The 13,524-nt window shown below is 41.6% G+C and overlaps 1 protein-coding gene across 4 annotated transcripts in view; it reads right to left on the minus strand.

Annotated features, from left to right (window-relative positions):
* Window positions 1-13,524, minus strand: part of ARHGEF10L (Rho guanine nucleotide exchange factor 10 like) — a 252,095-nt gene that overhangs the window by 215,909 nt on the left and 22,662 nt on the right. For 2 of the 4 annotated variants that reach the window (XM_074218284.1, XM_074218282.1), the window contains exon 1: window positions 69-163. The exons of the other annotated variants lie outside the window; for them this stretch is intronic. The gene's annotated coding sequence lies outside the window, so the exon portion shown is untranslated. Of the gene's footprint in view, window positions 1-68; window positions 164-13,524 lie in introns of those variants that run through there. 4 annotated transcript variants of the gene reach the window in all.

Raw genomic sequence — 13,524 nt, forward strand, 5'->3', positions numbered from 1 at the left:
GCCGGGGGAGGAGAGGTGCGGATGGGAGGGGGGAGTGACGTGGGGGGAGAGGGTCCCCACTCACTTACCCGGGGGTCTCGGGCTGGCCGGCTCTCTGTGGCGCGGCGGCAGGGGGATCGCAGAGGCGCCGGGGTCAAGGGCCGGCCTGGGGCTGGGGCTGGGGCTGGGGCCGGGCCAGGGGCAGCGCCCGGAGCCCATACCCGGCCGACCCGGGCCGTGCGCGGAGCCTCCTCTCTAGGTCTCCCGTCCCGCGCCCATAGCCCCCAGGGGCTCCCCCGCTCTGCGCCCGCGGCTCTCCCGGCCCCCCGGCCCCGGCTCGGCCGCCGCTCCGCTCTCCGGCCGCTTCCACCAGCGAACGGGGCAGCCCGGCCCTGCTCCGGGCCCGGCTGCGGCCGGAGCCCTCCCGCCCTCCCAGGCGCCCCGGCCCGCCCCGCCCCGCCCCGGCCCGCAGCCAATGGCAGCGCCCCCGGCGCTCCCCCCGCCCCCAGACTCACCCCCCGCGCCCGGCCGGAGGGCCGCCGGGCGGCCGCCCTGGGTCCTGGACGCCGCTGGAGGCTCGGCTGCCGCGTTGTCCAAGGCCCCGGATCGGAAACCTCCCGGGCGCCTCCCCTCGGCCCCGCCGGCCCTGCCGGAGCCGCAGCTCCCCAACTGGGCGCCAACTTGGGAGATGCCCGAGCAGAGATGCCCGGAGAGCCTCGGGAGCCCTGTCCGGACTGCCGGTCCCTACCAGGCCCAGGCAGTGCCGCTGAAGCCAGGGCTGAGCCCAGGCTCTCCAGGATGGCGGGCCTCAGACCTTAGCGATGACCCAGCCCCAACCCCTCTTTCTCCAAGCCCCTCTCCGGCTGAAGTGCCTCCCCAAGGTCACCCAGCCCCAGGCCTTTCCCATCACACTGCGCTCTCTTGCTTTAACCCCTTGTAGCCAGGGCTGCTGGATGCCTCTCCCTCAGGCCCCTGTTCCAATCTCTCAGCTGAGCTGCAAGGAGTGGGCAGTTGGAGAGGACGGCCTGCCTCGCGCTTCCCTGACAGCCCATCGCCCTGCCTGCTCCGAAGAGAAGGTCCTCTAATTCTAGACTCTGCCGTGTAATGGACAGAACTAAGGAGCAACTGATGCTTTTGTGCTTCGGGCGAAAAGGAGAGGTGAGGCCATGACAAGCACTTGCTGTTTGTTCTTCGTTCTCCAAGAAGGCCTTGACATCCGGGGAGGCGATGCCATGGTAGCGTGGCTGAGTCCGGGGACAGTAGGATCTGCATGACCCTGGGCAAGATTGCCTTAAAAAGGCATGTCATGACATGAGGCAGTGCTGTGCTAAGTCACCAGCCTCACTTTCTCCTCCAAAGCTGTTGGGATCTCGTGGCCAGATACGAATTAAGAAGACCGGAGATGACCCTGGATGTGAGGCAATCCAGGTTAAGTGACTTGCCCAAGGTCAGCACAGCTAGGAAGTGTCAAGGGTCTGAGCCTAGATTGGAACACTCTCCTAGCCATTGTGCTCTCTAGTTGGCTCCAGGGGCTGAAGGATCTGAGTTCAAATCCAGCCTCAGATACCTACTATTATATGACCCTGAGCAAGTCATTTAACCCCTGATTACCAAAAAAAGAAAAAGAAAGAAAGAAAGAACACTGATTTGGTGACTGAAGACCTGAGTTAAAATTCCTTCTCTATTACTTATTATCTCTGTCATCATGGTCACTTTTCCTCCCTGGGTCTCAGTTTCCTCCTTTGTAAAACAGGGATGCAGGTAGAATCAAGTTAAAACATAGGATCAGAGATTTAAAACTGAAAGGGACTTTTGAGTCCATCTAGTCCCACCTTCTCATTTTACAAAGGAAGAAATATTTTGATCCAGAGAATTTAGGTAGATTGTCCAAGGTCACACAGGAAGCAAGAAGCAAGGTTGAAATTTGAACCCACGTCATCTGAATCCAAATGCAGTCCTATTGTTCTGCACAATGAGTTCTGAGGTCTGTTCCAGTTTTAAGTCCAAAGGGATTCTGGAGGGTAAACAATACAGGAATTATCCCCATTTTACAAAGGAAGAAACTTAGACCCAGAGAAGTAACTTTACCAAGGATTTACAAAGAATCAATGCCAAAGTCAAGACTATAATCCCCTGAGGTTCTTGACCACCAGGCCAATTACTTTTCTAATCAACCAATCAATAAACATGTACAAAGTGCCAACTATGTTGCCTACTCTGTTAGATGCTGAGAATAAAAAGTGAAAAGCAAAACAGTTTCTGCTCTCAAGGAGCATATTCTACTATACTAATTACTTGTCTCATCTTTAATATGATGGGATGAATCTGTAGAAAGTAAATTTCGGGGATTTCAGTTTGAATTGTAAATCTTACATTTACTTCTCACTTAGGACAATGTCTGGCACCCACTTTTATTCACTTCATCTTGAGCAGGTCACCTAATTTCTTCGGACCTCAGTTGTGTCATCTGAACAATGAGAAGGTTGGAGGGGAGGAGCTCCAAGGCTCCTGCCACCTTCAGATCTATGATCATAGGATCTCCAATAGGAATTCCAGCTCCAAAGTCCTGCAAATCTTGACAGTGAAACCCAGAGGGAGAAGTGAATTGTTGGCAGGAAACTAAAACTCCAGCCTAAGTTTTTTGATTCTCAATTCATCTCTCTTTCCCATGTCACACTTCTGTATAAATTATTAGAGCTGCCCCTTCAGCATGAGCTACCCCCATGTTCTTATTCCTTCAAATGCAAAGATGTATTTTTCCTTCTTTTCTTTTAATTCTTTTTTTTTTGCTTCAAATAACTCTTGAGAAAAAAGGGAGTGACTACTTTAAAAAGATGAAACTTGAGGCAGCTAGGTGACACAATGGATAGAACACTGGCCCTGGAGTCAGGAGGACCTGAGTTCAAATCCGGCCTCAGACACTTAATAATTGTCTAGCTGCGTGACTTTGGGCAAGTTACTTAACCTGATTGCCTTAAATTTAAAAAAAAAAATTAAAAGATGAAGCTTACTAGCATCTCCAATCTCTTTCCCTGCACAGACTGTCTATTCCCCCCCTCCACCTGTATAGTAATCCCTCCTCACCCTAGCACCTTAGAGCCTTGATCCTCCTTCTTCAAGGCAAAACTCAATTAAGTCCTCAAAGTCTTTCCAGAGTCCCTTAATTTTACTTTCTTAACTCTTTAGTCCTTTCCCAATTCCTCAAATGATCATGTATAGATTTTCTGTTTACATATTCTTCCCACACCACCACTCTCCAAGCTTTTTGAAGGATAGGACTAAGTGACTAACTATATAGGGAAACTTTGCATGATTTGTTTGTTTTCTTATTGTTGTTATTTTGCTGGAGAAGGGAATTCCCAGAGAAACTGCTTACAGGGCTCCAGATGCATGCCTCAGTGGCTAGTTAGCCTTCTCCCAAAATGACATTTGTTTTCATTTGGTAAATATACTGGTTGGTTGGTTCCTGTCCTTCACTATTGAAGAAGATCATAACCAATTTATAGTAAATATATATATGTGTGTGTGTGTGTGTGTATATATACATATATACATATATGTATATATATATATACACTCGTGGATATAGGAATTTCACCTGCTAGAATGTAATCTCCTTGAAGGCAGTAGCTATTTCCTTTTCATCTTTGTATTCCCAGGTTAGCCCAGTGATAACTGGTACATTGTGGGTGGGGTGACCTTGGGCAAGTCATTTGCTATGCAAAAAAACCCCATAGTTGTCTAGCTGAGTGTATATACTAAGTGTTTAATAAATGCTTATGGGTTGATTGGTGTTGAGGAAGGGAGTACTGAAGGGTTCATTGACTTCGTCACACTTAGTATATGTCACAGATGGGATTTAATCAAGGGTCTCTCTCTATGGACAGTTCTCCTATAATACTTCCATGAACCTTAGGCATGGTAGTTGATTAACAAATCCTGGTTGGATTGAATTAAATCCACAAGGTTAAGAGAGTTATAATCTACATACTAATCACTGAATTAACAAGCATTTATTGAATGTTTCCAATGTTCCTGGAATTAGGTGGTAAAAGGCAGAAACCATACCTACCCATAAGGAGCCTGGGGAAGACCACACATTACACAAATCAAAACATATAAGAAAATATACAGTAAATGGCAGGGGACCTACTAAGGGAAGGGAATGAATTCTTAAAGGAAGACCAAAATGTTAACATTTGGACCTTAGAAGAAAGAGTGTTGTGGTGTGAGGGAGAGCAACTGAAAAATCATGGAAATGTAAAATGGACTCTAAGGGGTGGGCAGAAGTGGGTCAGTTTGATTCTAAGGTAGAGTGTGTTGAGGGAAGTAAGCACCAAAAAGGGAATAAGGGGCCAGGGGGCAAAGAGATTTTAACATAAAACAGAGAAGTTGATGTAATACTTGATCCTAGAAATATTAAGGAGCCATTGGAACTTACTGACTAGCAGCATCTACTCTTTAGAAAAATTGCTTTGACTAATGTGGAGAACGGATTACAGTGGAAAGAGACTTGAAATAGAAATCTACCTGAGTAGTCCAGGAGAGGGGCCATGAGAGGTTCATTCCTTCATTTGTTTGTTTGGAATCATTTGGGGTTAAGTGGCTTGTCCAGGACAGCACAGCTGTCTGAAGTCAAGATTTATAACTCAGGTTCTCATGACTCCAGGGTTGATGCTCTATCTATCCACTTCAACTACCTTGAACTAAGGTGATGACTGTGGGAAGAAGAGGAAGGAGTTATATGAGAGATGTTATAGAGAAAAAAAAATCTCCAGATTTTAATTAATTAATTAATTAAGAAATTAATTCAGTTTATGAGGTTAAGTGAGAGTTTGAGAAAGATACTGTTTGAACCATAAGTGGCTAAAAGGATGGTAGCACCCTGGACAGCAATAGAGAAGCTCAAAAGATGAAGAGATTTAGGAGACTTGACTTTTGAACAATCCAATTTTTTCCAGTTAATATCTATCCTAACTTTTCTGAGGTCTAGAAGCTTCCAGCCTGTACCTCTTCTCTGGTCTAGAAAGAAATATTTTTGCCTCTAAACATTTATTATTATGATGATGATGATGATGATGATGATGTCACTAATTAAAGTGATCACCATTACTCTCAGCAAAAGGGTTCATTCTTATAATTCTTATTAACAATTTCTACTTAATTGATGGTAATGATAATAATTATATCTTTAAAGGAAATTCTTGACCTTGCACTCCCAACACCTCAGGATTATTTTGGGGGAAAACACTTTGTAAAATGATTTTTTAGGGCAAGGCTAGAAAGGATGAGGGAGTACCAACATGTGTTTAAAGTTCATCATCAATGTGACATAGCTCCCAGTGAGGATAATCAGAAATGAGTTGAGCTTGGATCATGTACTAACTCTCACTCCTTTGCATGATCATTCACTGAATAATAAATTAAACTATAGCATATGCTATCAGTGGATAGAGCAGCAAACCTAAAGTTAGGAAGACTCATCTTCCCGAGTGGGGTGCATGGGGACAGACCTCTGCTTCTATTGTCATAGAGTCCTAATCAGACCCAGATGAGGAGAAAAAAATCCTCAGACTCATCTGTTGATACCAGGCTTGGGCATTTCCTTATCAGGACCATAAACTTGTGGGAGGTTCTAACACTGACAGCAGAAGGAGAATGATTCAAGCAGATCTAAAGTTCCATGAGCCTTATCCATCTGACATAGAGTTAATGCTGAAAAAGTGCACGCTGTCTGTTTTGCCCATAAGCTTCATCAACATTAGAACCACTTAAGCCTAGGTGATTCCAAATAGGAATCCTACAATTATAACTTAAGTGACTCCATATTGGAATCCTACCATCATAGCCTAAGTGAATCCATATGGGAATCCTACCAACTATAACAATAACATCAAATGATAGAAAGTTTATAATTATCACATAGCTCCCATTTAACGAATGAGGGAAAGGAGATCCAAGGGATCCCAACTACCAAGTTACAATGTCAGCATTTGAACACATGTGTCCTGATACTAAGTCCAGGGTTCTTTCCACTAAACCACCCAATTGATGATGAGTAGGAAATGTGGTATTTAGAGAATCTGAATATATATTTATTTCCAGTATTCAGCATAGTACATTCTCAGTAAATACTCAATCAACTCACCTACCTACCTATCTGTGCATCTCCCATCTATCCCTCTTTCTTTCTATTATATATCTATCCTCTGATCTAGTTAACATTTTTATCTCTCTGCTTGCTCTCTCTTAGGCAGCTAGGTGGTCCAGTGGTTAGAGATGGCATCAAGCATACCCACATTCAAATTCAGCCTGAGATGCTAGCTGTATGACCCCGGGCAATACACTTAGACTCTATCTCTATCATTGCTTCTATCTACAGTTTCTTCAGTCATTAAATGGAATAATAACAGCATCTATCTCCAAGAGGTGTTGTGTGGACTAAATAAGATAATATTTGTAAAGGGTTTTACAAATTGAAAAGGACTAGATAAATCCCAACTTGTTATTGTAATTAGGCTGTCAAAGGAGGAGTTGGATAAGATGGCCCATCAGATGGAGCACTGAGCCTGGAATCAAGATCTGAATTCAAATCCAATCTTAAACATCTATTAGTTGTGAGACCCTGGGGAAGTCACTTAACCCTGTTCACCTCAGTTTCCCTATCTATAAAATGAACTAGAAAATGAAATGGCAATTCACTCCAGTATCTTTGCCAAGAAAACTTCAAACAGAAAGTCGGAAATCAAAATTATCATTACCTTTACCTCTACCTCTGTGTTAAAGCAGGGACTTATATCCAGGGTTCCTGACTTAAAAGTTAACTCTCTGACCATGTACTACATGAGGTCACAGATATAAAATAATTGCATGGTGATTTGGGGCAGGAGTCCCTTCAGGACTTTCCCTGAGTGAGACCTTTGTTTTCTTATTTGTAAAATGGGAAAATAGTCCCTTCTTCCTCCCTGCCTGTCAGAGATACTTAAGCTGAATTGCCTCATTGACAGTCTCTAGATGAGATAATGCATTATTTTATAATGTATTCTCAAAATCCTATAATAAATATATCCTTTATATTTATATCCTATTAAAACCTATACATTTGCAGCCCTCTCAGAGCTGTGATTTGCATCACTGTCACATCATCAGAAAAATATTGGGAACTGGCTTTTTATTTGTTTGTTGATTGTTTGTTGAATTTCTTGGTATTTCCAGAGCCTAATTGTCCTTGCACAAATTTGGAACATAGTAGAATATCTAATAAGTGGTTGTTACCTGATTGATAAAGAGACAGTTTTTTGCATCAAGGAGTTACTTAGGACATTTTCCCAAGCATGATTCAATCTTCTTGCTTCCTATTCAGTTTTCAGCCCCACTGACTCCCCACAGTAACTGGCTGAGACAGACATATGGTCTAGCTCTATGGGTCACCCATCCAAATGCAAGAAGGTATAGTCCTGACCAGTGCCATGGAGGCCACAACACTGGGCCACAAAAAGGAACCTGGTACACATAAAGCAGGGACCCAATGAGATATTATGATATCTTAATAGACATAATTATTAAATATTTCTTTTGGTTTTGGGGGGGGAATTACTGAAAAACCTTGGACACCTCTAGAAAATAAGGACTTTTTCAATTTAATTCCACAAGGATTTATTAAGCATCCACTATGTTCAAGGCACTGAACTAGGCATTAAAGCACAAACAATTCCTGCCCTCAAAGAACTTACATTCTACTTGACAGTGGGAAAGCTGAAAATCCCCCCAGAGAAATCAATACACAGTATTTTGAACAGACTTTCCTGAAGGTAACCCTTGAGCAGAAGTCTGAAGAAAAATAAGAATTCTGACATAAACAGTTAGGTGTGAAGACATCTCAGGTATGAGAGATGGGTCATCCTCACAACACCCCAGGAAATGTTATTACCTCCTTTTTACAATTGAGGAAACTGAGGTAGATAGTGGTTAAATGATTTGCCCAGAATCACACAGCCACTAATGTTGTTTGACTGAAATATGGAATGGACATAAAGGGATAGAATTATGGACTAAGATTGGAAAGGTAGTTTGCAGTCAGATTATGTAATGTTTTATTTTAGCTCATGCGTCCTTAAATCATATTTGTTTGGTTTGGTTTATTTTTTACTTATCTATTTAGTGCATTTTTTGGATCCATTCAGCAGTCTGGTAAAGCTTATAGATCCTATCTCAGAATAATGCTTTTAGGTGTGTTAAATGAAATACAGAGGATTATAAGGGAAACCAATTATAATGAAATAGAGATGGGATTTGTTCCTCCTTGTCTAAGTTCCTTGAGGGTCTAAGGATTAAGAACCCCTGTTCTAGAAGTGGGAGGAAGCCAATTCAAGTTTTTAAATAGAGGGATGACATGATCTGCTGTGTACCTCAGGAAGATTCTTTTGGCAGCTGTGTAGAGAAAGGATTGGAGAGAGGGGATGCTGAAATCAGATTTACTAATTAAAAGGTTATTATAACAGTGTAGGTAAGAGTTGATGTAGGTAGTAGCTATCTAAGAAGAATGGAATACAGGGAAAAATCAAGGATGGTTACTGAGTTTCAGACTTTGGTGAAGGGGAAGCTAATTGTAGCTTCAACAAGGATTTAGGAAAAGAGATAAGTTTACAGAAGAGTATCCAATTCATCAATAAACATTAATTGAAGTACAACCAAGATGTTGGAGAATAAACAGAAACTCACATGAGCTCTCCCAACAAACAACTTTAAAATCATTCATTAAATTCTGGAACAGCATAACTCACAAAAGGTTGGAGTGAGACATTTTTCCAACCTAAGACATTTTAGGAAGTCAGAAGGACCAGTAGCACCAGCATTGGGACTTGGAAACAACTAAGACAGCAATGGAAGCAGTTTCCAGAACTCTCAGCCTAGAGACCATAAGGAGATTGGACAACTGGGTGGAAAGTGATTACAGTGGACCCTGAGCTGACAAAATGTGTAGGATACTATTTGGCAATTCTATTGTCCATACCAAATTCTGGGTCACAATTCCACAGGGGAATGGAAATGCTAAAGTTTGCAGCTTCAGTGGATCAGGGTCCTTTCCTGAGTAATGACCAAAGTGCAGGCCAGGAGAGTAGTGATCATGCCTCTTGCTGGATCACACCACCTTGGAAGCACTGAAAACATTCAACTACACATATCTCAAACTTAAGCTTGAGATAGTGCCACCACTCCTCTCTTCCCTTCACCTAAGGTGAACAGAAACCAAACTTAACAAAAAGTCCATAATCAAGAAATAGACTGGAAAAATTAGTAAACAGAAACAAAAAGGAACCTGACCAAAAAGAGTTACTAAGGTAATAGGAAAGATCAAGGCAAAAACTCAGAAGACAATGATATGAAAACTACAAGCAAAGGCTCATAGAAAAATGTAAATTAAGACAAACCTGCTAAGAATTTCTGGAAGAATTAAAGAAAAAGAAAAAGTCAAGAGAGTGGGAGAAGGGTTTATAGATTAAATAAGAGTGGTAGAGAAAGAATTAGAAAAGAAATGAGAGTAATGCAAGATCATCATGAGAAGAGAATTAAAAGCTTGTAAAAAGAGGCACAAAAATTACTGAAGAAAATAAAGCAGAATTGGTCAAATGAAAAATAGAATCTCATTAAAGAAACTAATTCTTTAAAAATTAAATTAGACATGGGGAGGCTAGGTGGTGCAGTGGATAGAGCACTGGCCCTGGAGTCAGGAGTCCCTGAGTTCAAATCTGGCCTCAGACACTTAATAATTACCTAGCTGTGTGGCCTTGGGCAAGTCACTTAACTCCATTTGCCTTGCAAAAAACTAAAACCAAATTAAATTGGACAAATGGAAATTAATTATCCCATGACATCCAAAACAAAGAAAAGTCAAAAGAATGAAAAAAATAGAAAAACTATTTCATTGGAAAAAACAACTGACCTGGAAAATAGATTAAGAGAAATAATTTAGGAATTATTGCCTAAGAATGGGGCAGCTAGGTGGTGTAGTGAATAAAGCACCAGCCCTGGAGTTAGAAGGACCTGAGTTCAAATCCAACCTCAGATACTTGATACTTACTAGCTGTGTGACCTTGGGCAAATCATTCAACCCTATTGCCTCAATCCCTCCCCAAAAAAGAATTATTGCCTGAAAATCATGATCAAAGAAAAATTCTAGACGATATATAATAAGAATTTATAAGGGAAAACTGCCATCTTAGAATCAGGAAGTAAAATAGAAAATTCACTAATCCTGAAAGTAATTCCCAAATGAAAACTCCCAGGAGTATTATAGGCAAATTCTGGAAATCTCAGGTAAGGAAAAGATGCTGAAAGCAGTTGGAGAGAGAGAGAGAGAGAGAGAGAGAGAGAGAGAGAGAGAGAGAGAGAGAGAGAGAGAGAGAGAGAGGAAGGAAGGAAGGAAGGAAGGAAGGAAGGAAGAGAGAGAAAGAAAAAAAGAATGAAAGAAAGAAGAAAGAAAAAACATTCAAATACCATGGAACTAGAGTCAGCATCACACAAGATTTAGCGGTGACCATGTTAAATAGCTTTCAGAAGGCAAAGACACTAGGATTACAACCAAGAATAAGAATCCACCAAAACTGAGTATAATCCTTCAGGAGGCAATACAAATATTTAATGAAGTAGGGAACTTTCAAGTATTCCTGATGAAACAACCAGAGTTGAAAAGAAAATTTGGCATTCAGTCAGAAAACTCAAGAGACTCATACAAAGCTAAACATAAAAGAGAAATCATAAAAGCCTTAATAAGGTTATGCTGTTTTGGAATTTAATTACATGGGAAGATGATGCATTTAACTCCCAAGAACTTTATCAATATTAGTATAGTTAGGAATATACATAGACAGAGAACACAGGTGTGTAAGTTGATTATGTTGGGAAGATCTCAATAAGCATTGATTAAATCCCCACAATGAACCAGGTACCTATGTTAGATGATGAAGGTGCAAGTACAAAGACAGAAATGAAACACACTGCATTTTGGATATTTTGGCTCATTTTGAACATTCTTCATCCCTTTGAATTTTTCTGTAATGGAACTTTGGTGCATATGCAGATCATGTGAGTTGGAGGCACCCATGTGGAAAACAATCAGGAATATGTTTCTGGGAGAACACCTCCCTCTTCTAAAAGAAACCTCTTTCCATGGTCTATGAACCAGAATGCATCTGGTACCAGTTTTTCTCCCTTCAGCTGCATCCAGGAGCTAAGGTCTTGCTCACTCACAGTCTGGAGATTGTGCACCCAGATGAATGGGGAAGAAAAACTGCTCTTTCTTTCCCTCCCTTTAGGACTTGTGGTCCAGAGGAAAAAGCTTGAGGTTTTGGATTTGTTTCAATTCTAAGCACAAATAATAGAGAAAAAAAGAGACTTGGTCTAAAACTCAGAAAGATCTGAGTTCAAATCCAGCTTCAGGTACTTACTAGTTATATGATACTGGGCAAGTCATTTAACCTCTGTCAGTCTCCACAGGAAAACAAATTAAAAAAAAAAAAACAAGAACGGGGAGTAGTAATAGCACCTGCCTCTCAGGGTTGTTGTAAGGATGAAATGAGATAATATTTGAAAAGTGCTCAGCAAAGAGCTTTGCACAGACACTTAATAATTACCTAGCTGTGTGACCTTGGGCAAGTCACTTAAACACCATTCCCTTGCAAAAAAACAAAATGAATTTTAAACAATGAATGTTGAAAACCAACTTTACATTAAATTTGGAAAAAAATTTTTTTCATCTTTATTTTTTATTTTTGCAAGGCAGTGGGGTTAAGTGGCTTGCCCAAGGCCACACAGCTAGGTAACTATTAAGTGTATGAGGCCGGATTTGAACTCAGGTACTCCTGACTCCAGGGCCGGTGCTCTATCCACTGCGTCACCTAGCCACCCCCTAAAAATACTTTTTTTTAAGTGGGGAGGGGGGAAGATGTGAACCCACAGTTCTCAGACTTAAGTCAAATCAATGAAAAAACCTTTAAATGTTTTGTATTTGATAGGCACTTTTCTAGTTACTACACTTTACTATTTTGCTACTTTTTACAAAGACATTAAAAGAGTCCACATTCTTGTGAGGGAAACAAAGTGTCCATTAGATACATAGAAGTTAGTTGCAAAGTTGATGGAAGGTCACTTTAGAGGGGGAAAAAAGTAGGAACTTCAAGGTGGGGAGAGCTTCTGCATTAGGTCTGCAGAAAATGAGATTTCAGCCTATTGAAATATCAGGTAAGGGGCGGCTAGGTGGCATAGTGGATAAAGCACCGGCCCTGGAGTCAGGAGTACCTGAGTTCAAATCCGGTCTCAGACACTTAATAATTATTTAGCTGTGTGGCCTTGGGCAAGCCACTTAACCCCATTTGCCTTGCAAAAAAAAAAACCTTAATAAAAAAAAGGAATATCAGGGAAACCAAAAGGCAGTGAGGATAGAAATCATTCCAGGCCAGGACATATTGACCAGAATTAGGGGGATAGACTGGATAACTGTGTGTTATCTGTGTGATAACTGTGGATAACTGTGCTGAGCATTTTACAATTTTTATCTCCTAGCTCTCTTCTGCCCTTTGTAGCTGAACTCCTCAAAAACCCTGTCCTTGGTCAGTTTCCACTTGCTTTCCACTTGATCTTTTCGAAACTCAGATTCCAACTTTGTCCTTCCACCCACACTGCTCTCTCCAAAGTTACTGATGATTTCTTAATGGCCAAATCCAACATTCTCTTCCCAATCCTCATTCCCCTTGCCCTCTGTCCTCTTTGAAATTCTCTTCTTTCTAGGTTTTTCAGGTCACCTCTCTCCCCTGTTTCTCCTCCTGTCTATCTGACCTCTCCTTCTCTGTTGCCTTTTTTGGATCCTCATTCAGTTTACTCCCACTAACCATAGGTGTCCCTTAAGAGTTCTATTCTGGGTCCTCTTCTACTTCTAAACTATTTGATAATGTTGTCAGCTCCCATGGATTTATCGATCCCTCTCTGCTGATGACTTGCATCTACCTATTCTTCCCCAAACTCTCTATTGACTGCTAATCTTGAATTTCCTACTTTCTTTCAAACACTTCAAACCAGATGTCCTGGAGACTTTTTAATATATCTAACACTGAACTCATTAACTGTCCCCTTCAGCTTTCCCACTCCCTTTGTCTTCTCTATAACTATAAAAGACAACACCGTCCACCAACACCAACCTCAGCCTCTCACCCCACTCCTCCCCATATCCAAGCTATTCCAAGGCCTGTTGATGTCATCTTTGCACCATCTCTCAAATTTTTCCCCTTTTCTCTTCCAGTATATCTACCCTTCTAGCACAGGCCTTCATCACCTCAAACCTTTACTAAGGAAGTAGCCCAAGGAAAATCCACCTAGCTCAAGTCTCTCCACACTCCATTCCACTGTGATTTTCCTAAAGCATAGCTCTGACCATGTTACTCTCCTACTCAATAAACTCCCATAACTCCCTATTGTCTGCAGGATCAAGCACAAAATGCTTTGTTTAGCACTCAAAGCCTTCTTAACCAAGATCCTTCCTATCCTTAACCA

The sequence above is a fragment of the Macrotis lagotis genome, chromosome 1, assembly GCF_037893015.1.
Source record: "Macrotis lagotis isolate mMagLag1 chromosome 1, bilby.v1.9.chrom.fasta, whole genome shotgun sequence".
In the NCBI taxonomy this organism is placed as follows: domain Eukaryota; kingdom Metazoa; phylum Chordata; class Mammalia; order Peramelemorphia; family Peramelidae; genus Macrotis; species Macrotis lagotis.